The sequence below is a fragment of the Terrapene carolina genome, unplaced genomic scaffold (assembly GCF_002925995.2).
Source record: "Terrapene carolina triunguis isolate 2854851 unplaced genomic scaffold, T_m_triunguis-2.0 Scaffold631, whole genome shotgun sequence".
Lineage (NCBI taxonomy): Eukaryota > Metazoa > Chordata > Testudines > Emydidae > Terrapene > Terrapene triunguis.
This window is the reverse complement of record NW_020664982.1, coordinates 198,141-208,429: the sequence shown is the minus strand read 5'-3', so window position 1 is coordinate 208,429 and position 10,289 is coordinate 198,141. Positions and strand designations below refer to the sequence as shown.

The 10,289-nt window shown below is 56.1% G+C and overlaps 1 pseudogene; it reads right to left on the bottom strand.

The window, feature by feature from the left end:
• Positions 1–4,808: 4,808 nt before the first annotated feature.
• On the bottom strand, positions 4,809–9,025 carry LOC112119760 (annotated as a pseudogene).
• Between the last annotated feature and the right edge of the window lie 1,264 nt (positions 9,026–10,289).

Sequence of the window (10,289 nt, the reverse complement as noted above, 5' to 3'; positions counted from 1 at the left end):
TATCCTGCCCACTGAGCCCTGATTGGCTTCTGCCCACTCCCGGCCCTCCTAGCCACTGTGGGACCAATTCTTATTGGTTCTGCCAGGGTTGATCCCGGGGGGGTCTCTCTAGGGGGTCAGAACTCGCTGCTCTTTCTCACCAGACAGGAGAGCTTCTTGGAGCCTGGTGCCCCCATATGGCAGAGGCCCCAGCAAATGCCTGGCACACCCTATAATGGGGGGTGGGGCAGGGGACACAAGGCACAGGTAAGGGGGAGGTCCCCAGGCAGGGAATCTATCTAATCCCCGGTGAGCCTTCCCCATCCCCTCCCCCATGTCTGCCCTGCCCTCTCCATCCTGAGCACCCAGCATGTAGTTATAAGGGTGTCACCACTGGAAGGAGCTAGTGAGGGGGAGGAGCAGCAGGAATGGGACCTGAGAGCCATGGGGAAAGGAACAGCCTGTGGACTCACCACCACATGAATTTAACAGAAATTCGAGGGCCCATCAGAGGTTCTTGGATCACTCCCAGCAAGGCAGAGGAGCCATGTGCCGGGGTGGGGGGGGGGGGGCAGGAGGAAAGCCTGAAATTCAGGGCATGGCCCAGCAATAAGGGGGGGAGGAGGGAGTGGCTCCCGTGGGCAAGTTATTCCACAATTCTCCACAAGGGGGTGCCACTCTCAAAGGCCAGGCTAGATGGGATCCCTGGGCTGATGGATCCTAAGGATCCTTCAGCAACAGCACAGATGTAGGGCAAGCAGGGCAGAATCTGGGCCAGTCACCTCCCAGCTGCATTCCAGCTCTGGGCGACTCACCAAGGGGGAGGGATCCATATACAGATGGGGAGAGCTGGGAATGAAACCCCAAAAACCTTAACTCCCAGCCCCCTGCTCTCACCACTAGCCTCCACTCCCCTCCCAGAGCCAGGGAGAACCCAGGAGTCCAGGCTCCCCCGCCACACACAACTCAGAGCAGGATAAAGATTCCAGGATTCCTGGTCCCAAAGCCCCCCCCCCCCCACACACACACATACACATACACACACACACTCCCACCACAAGACCCAACTCCCGTCCCAGAGCTGGAGAGAGAATCCAGGTGTCCTTCCTCCCCCTTTAACCACTAGCCCCTCCCTCCCATCTCTGAGTATGGGATAGAACCCAAGAGTCCTAATCCCCAGCCCCGCAACACACACACACTCTAATCACTAGACCCCACTGCCCTCTCTGAGTTAGGGAGAGAACCCGGGAGTCCTGGTCCCCAGCCTCCCCTTCTCTAACCACTAGAACTCACTCCCCTCTCCGAGCCGGGGGCAGAACCCAGGCGTCCTGTCCCTCCCCGCCAGAAACCCGTCCCCGGTCCTTTAATGGCTGTGCAGTTGGGAGAAGGAGCCGGACGGCCACTTCCCCTCCCTGTTAGCTACGACTTCCCACTGGGCGGCAGACCAGGCGGATCTCCGGCCCGGGAAAGCTTTCGTGATCCTGTTCCCATCCCCACTGGCTGGAGGAGCAGCGCCTTGGAGAGGCGTGCAGGGCACTGAGAGCGCAGCGCCTTGGAGTTGGGCGCAGGACCATGTCTCCACTCCCAGCACTTTCCGGGCTGCCCCATCGCCAAATATCACACAGCCCTCCCTCCCGGGGCCCAAGCCCTTCTCCCTCAGACACACCCAGGGCTTGGCCCCTCTTGGTGTGACTCTCCCCCGCACAGATCCTCCCACCAATCTCCCCTTCTGGGGCCTGTCCGGTTTTGGCATCAGCCCACCCCAATTTTCCCCCCACCCAAATTCCTTCCCCATGTCAATTCTCATGCTCAGTTGGACCCTGAGCGTGCCAGCCTGACCCACCAACCAGACATCTCAGAGCCCTGGCCCACTCCATCCTGTCTCCAGCTTTGTGCGATCGCTGATGCTTCAGAGGAAGGTGAAGGAACATCCCAGAATACAGGGAACCAATAGGGCATCATGGTAACTCTTCCTGCCTGACCCCTTCAGGGGATGCCCTGAAGCATGAGACTGGATTATAGTAACTGTCTTCATACAGGGATGCAAGTGTTAGGACCAGGTTGAGGTGCTTTGGTTTAGTTCCTTACCTTCCATCCCCCCAGTTCATCGAGAGGGCAAAGGCCTCCGGTCCCATTCCCACCTCCCTGAGCCGTCCATCCCCCTGCACTGGGGCTGGATCGGAGCCAGATTCCCCTAGAGGGGAAAGGCCCCGTGACACAGTCACTGACCCTCTCACAAACTGCAGAATCTTCAGCCAAAATCAGTTATGTCCTGTTCTCCTCACTGGAAACACACAAAGTGCTGCAGACACGGGATGGCCTGATAGGGGGTGGCTGCAATACGGACCACGCAGATAAGAGTCTGGGGGGACCCCACCATCTGGTGATGCAGCCGTGACCCCCACAGAGAGCAGGGCTTGGGGGTGGACAGAATTGGGGACCCCTTAACATGGAGAAGGGGCTCAATTGGTCCACAGGGACAGGGTTAGGGAGTGGAAGCCAGAGTGGGAGATGGGGAGGGAACACTCAGATGGAAAAGGGGGGCATAGTATGAGGGAGGAAGGAGGAGCCTATTGAGAAAGCAGAGTCAGTGGAAAGGGGGAGGAGCCAATGGAGAGGAAAGCAAACAGCCCCCATCAGCGTTTACACCCAGAATATTGCAGGGCTGGTTTTGCTCTTCTCTAAGGTCCCGTCCATCTCAGTACGGCCCAGATACTCGCTCCTGGCCTCAAGTGGGGCTGTCATCATCTGAGAGCAACTACCAGGTGGGATTGTCAGCTGGAACTTTGGGGCGGGGAGACCCCAGGGCTGGGCTAGCAGGGGGCTGCGTGTTGGGATTGAGGGGTACCGGCAGAGCTGGTGGCGAGGACTGAGCCCTAGGCTGGGATAGCAGAGGGGTTGCGGGTCGGGATTGAGGGAACTTTAATGCGTTGTTTTCCTGTGAGCTCTATTCATGGACTCCTGCCTGGGCACAGAGTTAGTCCTCGGGATACTGTTAATATTTCCTCACCTCTTTATCTCCACACAGGGCATCCCTTCATACTTACAGGGTGAGACGGAGAAGACATGGCCCAGCAAGGCAGAGGAGTCACAGGCTGGGGTGGGGGGTGGGGGCAGGAGGAAAGCCTGCAATTCAGGGCATGGCCCAGCAATAAGGGGGGCAGGAGGAAGTGGCTCCCCTGGGCAGGTCATGGCACAATTGTCCACAAGGGGGTGCCACTCTCAAAGGCCAGGCTAGATGGGATCCCTGGGCTGATGGACCCTAGGGGTCCTTCAGCAACAGCGCAGATATAGGGCAAGCAGGACAGAATCTGGGCCAGTCACCTCCCAGCTGTATTTCAGCTCCGGGCAACTCACCAAGGGGGAGGGATCCATATACAGATGGGGAGAGCTGGGAATGAAACCCCAAAAACCTTAACTCCCAGCCCCCTGCTCTCACCACTAGATATCCCCTCCCATCTCTGAGCAGGGAAAAGAACCAGGAGTCCTGGTCCCAAAGACCCCCCATACATGCACACACTCCAACCACAAGACCCCACGCCCCTCCCAGAGCCGGGGAGAGAACCCTTTCCCACACTGCTCACTGCTTCACAGGAAGCCTCACTCTCCAACAGCACAATAAAGTTTTAATAAATCCCGTTCCCAGTTGCCTCTGTCACAAAGTGTGTTTATTTTATGGGGAGCTTTTCTGCGAGCAAAGCAGAATAGTCCTCAGCTGCTCCAAACAACACTGGTAGGGTTGCCAACATATGGATTCTGGCCAGTTCTAGGATCACAAGGTAGAAGAAGCTTGCAGGAGAGGAAGGATTGGCCCACAAGATGGAGGTTCCTGACTACAGGCTACTCTGGGTGGACCAAGTAGGCCTCTGTTGGCATCACATTTTTCTTGCCTTGCAGCATCTGAAGCAGTGAGCTAAGAGGTTGTGATCCATCAGACACTGTGGTGTGCTCTGAGCCTTATTCCCGGTGCTCATCTCCCAGAATGTTGGCGAGCAGAGGCAGACGGTGTCAGCCATTGGTCTCCAGGAGCTGGGATGGTTTTCTCTGATTTGGCTGAGCCTCTGAATCATTGTGACAGCAACAACACAAAAGCTGTTAATCAGTGTTGGGAGAACCTTAATCAGGAAATTGGAAGGTTCATGGCTGACCATATGCTGCATGGAACTAATACAAGCTCTGATACCTCCCTGCTGCTCGGAGACGGGGTACGTCTTTTGGGCAGGTGTCGGAGGATCTTTCTCTCAAAAATAAAACTTTCAATGTTTTGCAACAAACCCGGTCTGTGATTTCTCTCGCTGGCCCTGCAACAAACTCCCCACTTCTACCCATTGTGACACACAACCAGGAATACCATGCATGGTCACACAGTTTTCCTTCACGCCAGGCAACACATGGGAGTCAGGTTATAGAAGTGGGGACGTATCGGCAATAGATACATTTGTTTACCAGGGAGGGAGGACTTCAGGGGGAAGCATTCCCTCCTTCCAATGATGGGTGGGGAGCTGGGGACAGTAGTAGGGAGGGGCACAGGTTGGAGGGGGGATGCAGTGAAAGGATTAGGGTCATGGCTAGGGAGGTGTGCTGAAGCAGGGCTGGTGGGGCCTGTGACGGGGTCTGCTTACCCCGCACTAGCCCAGACAGGGTTAAGCCCAGGGTATTGACAGCGGAAGTCCCGCCTCCCTGGCCAGACTGGGCATGCTCCAAGTGCTCTAGTAGTATAAAGGGAGGGAGACCAGCTCATTCTGGGCTGGAGGCTGCAGGAGAAGGACCTGCCTGGGTAGCGCCTGTGGAGGACCAGCCACAGCCTCTGACTGCACCGGGAATTGAAGTCATCCACGGCCCGCCTGCACCCGGCGACTGGAGGAGACCCTGGAGACGACTGGCCCTGCTGAACACAGAGGACCCGACATCTCATGGGAAATCCCAACACAGACTCTGGTAGGAAATGACCCAGGGAAGGTGACAGAGTGGTACCTCCCATCCGGGGAAACTCAGCATGTTTCGGTAGGACCCCCTTAGGTAGAGGTGTATTACACATAGTGTCCCATATGCACCAATTTATCTCTTTTAGCGCCAATCCCCTTATGGGTTTTGATGGACACGCCTGGGTTCTTCTGGATCCCGCATCCCTCTCAGCAGGATGTAACTTTTTTATTTTCTCCCCATATGAAATTTATTTGGAGGTGGCTCCACCCCCCTCACGCCTTCCTAGCAGGGTCACGAGGGCAATTTGGAAGAAAAATTCTAACCACAGAAGAACCCCCACTTACTTGCCAGATAGTTGGAGACTCCCAAGAAATAACACAAACACATACAATATATTCAACACAGTAATTATATTAAACAAGAGACAAATATTACATAACAAGGTAAAACACTGTTCTCAGGTCCCCAGTGTCCATGCTGATAATACCCATGAATTCCCCCAATCACTTGACCTGATCCAGCAAACATAAAAATTAGTGTCCCATTGCTATGAACACTTTGTAGGGGCCCTTGATGACCTGTGACCACGATACCTTCTGTGCAGCAGTTAACAATGTGGCTGACTGGGTTCATTGCAGCGGAAAAGACTCAAGTGGGATAAGATGATAAGTCCCTCCACTCATTTAATAAGCAGCAGGTAATCAAATCCCCAAGCCCTGATCCCCGGGCTTGAGGACACAGTCCAGGGAGCAGGGAGTCTCCCAAACAATTTCCCCAATTTGATAACCAAAATATGGTGACTCCAAACTCCGCGACTGATCCTCAGATTCAGAGATGGCTCTGGACTCCTGTCACAGCAGAGGGGCTGACGATCGCTGCTGGCAGGTGTCCTCTTCATGCAGGAGTCAGGCTGCTTCTGGTCCCAGGATTTCCCCTCAGCACCCAGGGGTGCAGGGCTCAGGGTGCAGATTACAAAATTCTACTGAACTCCAAACTTCAGTCTCCCACCCCAGGGCTCAGACACACTCCCAGCAGGCAGCATCCCTGGACAAGCAGCCAGAGCAGAGCTCTCTCCATGGTGACTGATCTCACCTGGGAGCTGGGGAGCTAACTCAGCCTGGCTGGGGGAAGTTTTCCCAACAAAGCTCTCTAAGCTGGAGTCAATTTGGAGAGGGAAAGCGCCAAGCTTAAGAACATTGCTTCCAGATCTCCAGAGGCCAGTTCTCAAGGGGACCCTCCATGCAGGCCTGGGACTCACCAGCTCCCCACACACCCAGACTCTCCCAAATGGCTCCTCCCACCGCCGGTAAGCAGGGCTCCCAGGAGAGGTCATCTATTGGTCAGGCTAGCTCTTCTTCCCCGGGTTTCACTTGTCAATCATTTTTTGACTTTGCCCCCTCCTCCAACCAGGCACCTGCTATCCTCCTCCAAGCCCACAGCAGCCCCTGTTGTCCTAAACTGTGTCTCTCCTCTCGCCCTTTGGGTTGCCCAGGAAACTCAGAGACCGGCCTTGGTTCCCCCTCCCTCCCAGGGACTATGTGCTTATCCCCGAGTTACACGCACAGAGGCCCCAGGGGCCCAGGTGAGCTCCTTGGGGGTTGCATAGCATATCTGCAAGGGCAACTGAATGAGCTCTACCCACTCTCGCAGACTCAAGAGCTGCGCGGAGGAAGCCCTGGGTAGCACCCCAGAAAACCAGTGCATTGACATGGATCTGATAAAAAGCTTCATGAAGGTGCAAACTCTATTTGTGGGTCAAGCATCAAAAAGTGCCACAAATTCCCAAATGCAGAAAAATTGCGGTGACGCCTGATTGGGGACAGAGAATGGAAAATGGGGGGTGGTTTTTTGGGGGGGGAGCTATGAGTACAGTGGTGACTGGAGGGTGGGGAGGAGCACAAAATGGAGGTTCAACAAAGGTACACCCTACAACAGTGGTTCTCAAACTAGGGTCGCCGCTTGTTCAGGGAAAGCCCCTGGCAGGCCGGGCTGGTTTGTTTACCTGCCGGGTCCGCAGGTTCAGCCGATCGCAGCTCCCAGTGGCCGCAGTTCACCGCTCCAGGCCAATGGGAGCTGCAGGAAGCGGCATGGGCCGCTTACTGTGCTTCAGGGGGTGTCACGCACCTGGCCTCCTCCACAGGTACCAGCCCAGGGTCCCTATTCCCAGGGAAGTGAGGATGCAGACAGGAACAATCACCAGGACACCAGGCTGGCTTGCGGGCTGGGAATCTGGAAATGCCCTGAAACAAACTGAGCCATGGGCCAGCCAAAGCCCTTGGCCTCTCACTCCCCCAGGGCCTGCCCCCCACCTACTACCTGCCTGATAGCTCTAGGCTAGTGCCTCCATCCCCCAGTTGGACTGCCCCTCCCAGCCACTCATCCCCCATGTGTCTGCCCTACAGTCACCACAGCTAGACACCCCCTTTCTCTGCCTTCCCCTCCCTGTGATCCCCTAGAGCCCCCTCCTTAGTTTTCCCTTCCCTCTGACCCTCCCAGTATCTCCTTCTGCTTATCCCTCCCCTCTGCAGCCCCCCAGGAGCCCTCTTTACCTTCCTCTTCCCCTAGTACCTCTGTCTCACCATCCCCTGATGCCCCCCAAAACTGCCCCTCTGCATTTCCCACCTCCCTCTTCCTCTCATACCTTGTGTCCACCTTCCCCATTCCCCTTCCCTCAGTAGAAGGCACCAAATTGCTAGTATCTGCCCACTCCTCCCCCTACTCTGCCCCCCCAGTACTCACCCCAGGTCACCCTCAGGGAGGCATCCCCCAAGCTGTTGTGTCTCACCACACACACATGCTCTGTAGGGCTGAACCCCTCCTGCCCCAGCTCAATGGACACCTGGATCTGAAAGGTGGGATCCCCATTTGGCCAGATCCCACTGGTCAGCTGCTCCCCCTGGGCCACCTGGCCTCCCCGCTCCCTCGATGTCTCAGAGATAGAAGCCCGCCCGTCACATGGCAGATGAGGCGGCATGGCCAGTCCTGGCTCCCTGGAACATGGGCCACATGCACTGTGGGCTGGGCTGGGGGGAGGCCGAGAAAAGGTTATTAGTCACAAGGAATGGACTAGCAGGGGGCTGCAGGTCGGGAATGAGGGGCACCAGTAGAGCTGTCACCTGTCTTCTGAGTGGTGAATCTATCCAGAACCTGCATTGTTGCGGTGTGAGGAAGTTCATAAAAGCTAAAATCTCCCCTTTACTGTTCCAGCGCTCCGCCACTTGCCAGGCTGCTGGGTGCACTGAGAACCAGCGGTTCTGGTCAGACTGGTACCGCAGCACGTCCTCCCCATTGAGGGAATATCTGGTGATGGCTCAGACAGCACCGGTGGCATCGTCCAGGTCACAGGTCTTCAGGACCTGCATGTAGTAGGGCTCTGGAGGTAGAATGGCTGAGTGGGCAATTGAGCATGGAGCTGCCACCAGGAGGCAGAGGGGGACAGACCCTCCAGACCCCACTCCTTTCCCAGAGACAGGGACAGAACCTAGGAGTCCTGGCTCCCAACCTCCTCCCCCACTGGCCCTAACCACTAGGTATCAGGGAAGTCCCTCCCCTCTGGTGTCCCCTCCCCCAGCTCCCTCCTACCTCCTTTGAGCTGCCCTCCCATCCCCTTTCTGAGCTGAGCCACATGCTGGGGCTCAGGGACTCACCTGCCTTTGGGGAGCTGGCATTCATCTCCTGCACCAGGCCCTGATATTCGGTCTCCACCCAGGAGACCCAGGCCTGGCACTCAGAGCTGCTGGCTGTCCTGGTCACCCGGGCTGTAGCCATTGTGGGGAGCCAGCCTGCCATTGTTGCTTTCATAGGCCGAGAGCACCAGGTCATTCACCCTCATGACTTTCAGGTGCTTGAGCAGACCAGGGGCCACCTGTGGGGAGATGAGCTGGAGATAGGAGACATGGTGAACCCCTGTAGGAAGGAGAGAGACTGGGATGGAAATAGGACCCAGGTATCTGAGACAGCAACCCAAGGGGGCCCTGCAGCCTGCAGCCGTGGGGAAAGAGACTGGGATGGAGAATGGGACCCAGGCCTCCAGGAGAACAGGGGTCACTTACCAGCCAAGATGAGAGAGCAGAGACAGAAGCCAAAAGAAGACCAAGACCGGTTTGGCCTGAGGAGCCATCACGCTAGAGGGGACAGGATGGCAGTTGTATGGGGTGGGCTCTGGGGCCAGGACCCAGAGAGCTGAAGAGGGCATGGCCACCCCTTCCTACGCTGAGCTCTGCTGCTCTGACAGGTGACACTTGAGAGGAAACCCAGACTCTCATGCTGAGCAAAGTTCAATAAAGACAAATCAACCATCCCTTCCCCGCCCTCCTCACTGCATCACAGGATGCCTCGCTCCCTACCAGGACAATTAAGACTTAATAACTCCTGTTTATGTTTCCAAGTTGTTTCTGTTATAAGGTGGGGTTCCTCTGTGGGGAGGTTTTTTGTGAGCACAGCATAATAGTCCTCAGTGACTCCAACACTCAGCTGTTGCATTTGGTCGGGACTCTGCAGAGACACACAACGTTGTGGGTGATGTCGTTAATTGTAGAAGGCTGGAATGTCCTCGCCTCAGTAATACTGTTCAGACTGCTGGAGCTCTGCCAGCTGCTCAGTGCTTTTATCCCAGAAGCTTCGGTGTTATCAACACTGGCTAGGGTTGCCAGCAATCCTGCATTACCTGGGAGATCCCTTATTCTAATAGAAATGGCCTGTCCCATACTCAGTCAGTACAGGACACCTTTTATCCTATATTTCAAAAGCAGGGTGCATCTTTCCATTGCCCTCCTGGCCCTTCAGTGCTGTGCAGAGAAATCAGATGGGCTGCACTCAAGGGCCAGGGTTGCGAGTGAAGTGGAGAGATGCACCCGTGAGTACTGACCTCCTGCTGGACAGGGCCCCCTCTTACTCCAGCCCTTGAGCATGGCCCTGTCTGCTTTCCCTGTGCAGGCTCTGTCTGGCAGGGCAAGTGGATGGGGCCATGTGCCCTGGAGCTGTGCTGAAGGGCCAGCGTTGGGATGGGGCTGTGTCTGGCAGGGTGGTCAGTACTCCTGGGGCTCAGCTTACCCGTTCGCAGAGTCTCTGCCAGCATCCCCAGCAGAGGAGCATAACTGCTGGTTGGTGGCTGCTGCAGCGTGGGGGAGCAAGGCAGGCAGGGAGCCTGGTCCTGGCAGCTGAGACCATCATCAGTGTTACAAAAAGCAGCAAGAAATACCCCTGGTGAATGTAAGTGAGTACTGCTTAGTATTATTATTATTAGTAATAATAATAATAATATCAGGAGGAGGGGTGGGGCAGGAGATCCTGGCTCACAGGAATAGGAAGGGGGTCAGGTTGGAGGCGGGGACGCAGTGAAAGGATCAGGGGCATGGCTGGGGAGGTGTGCTGAAACAGGGCTG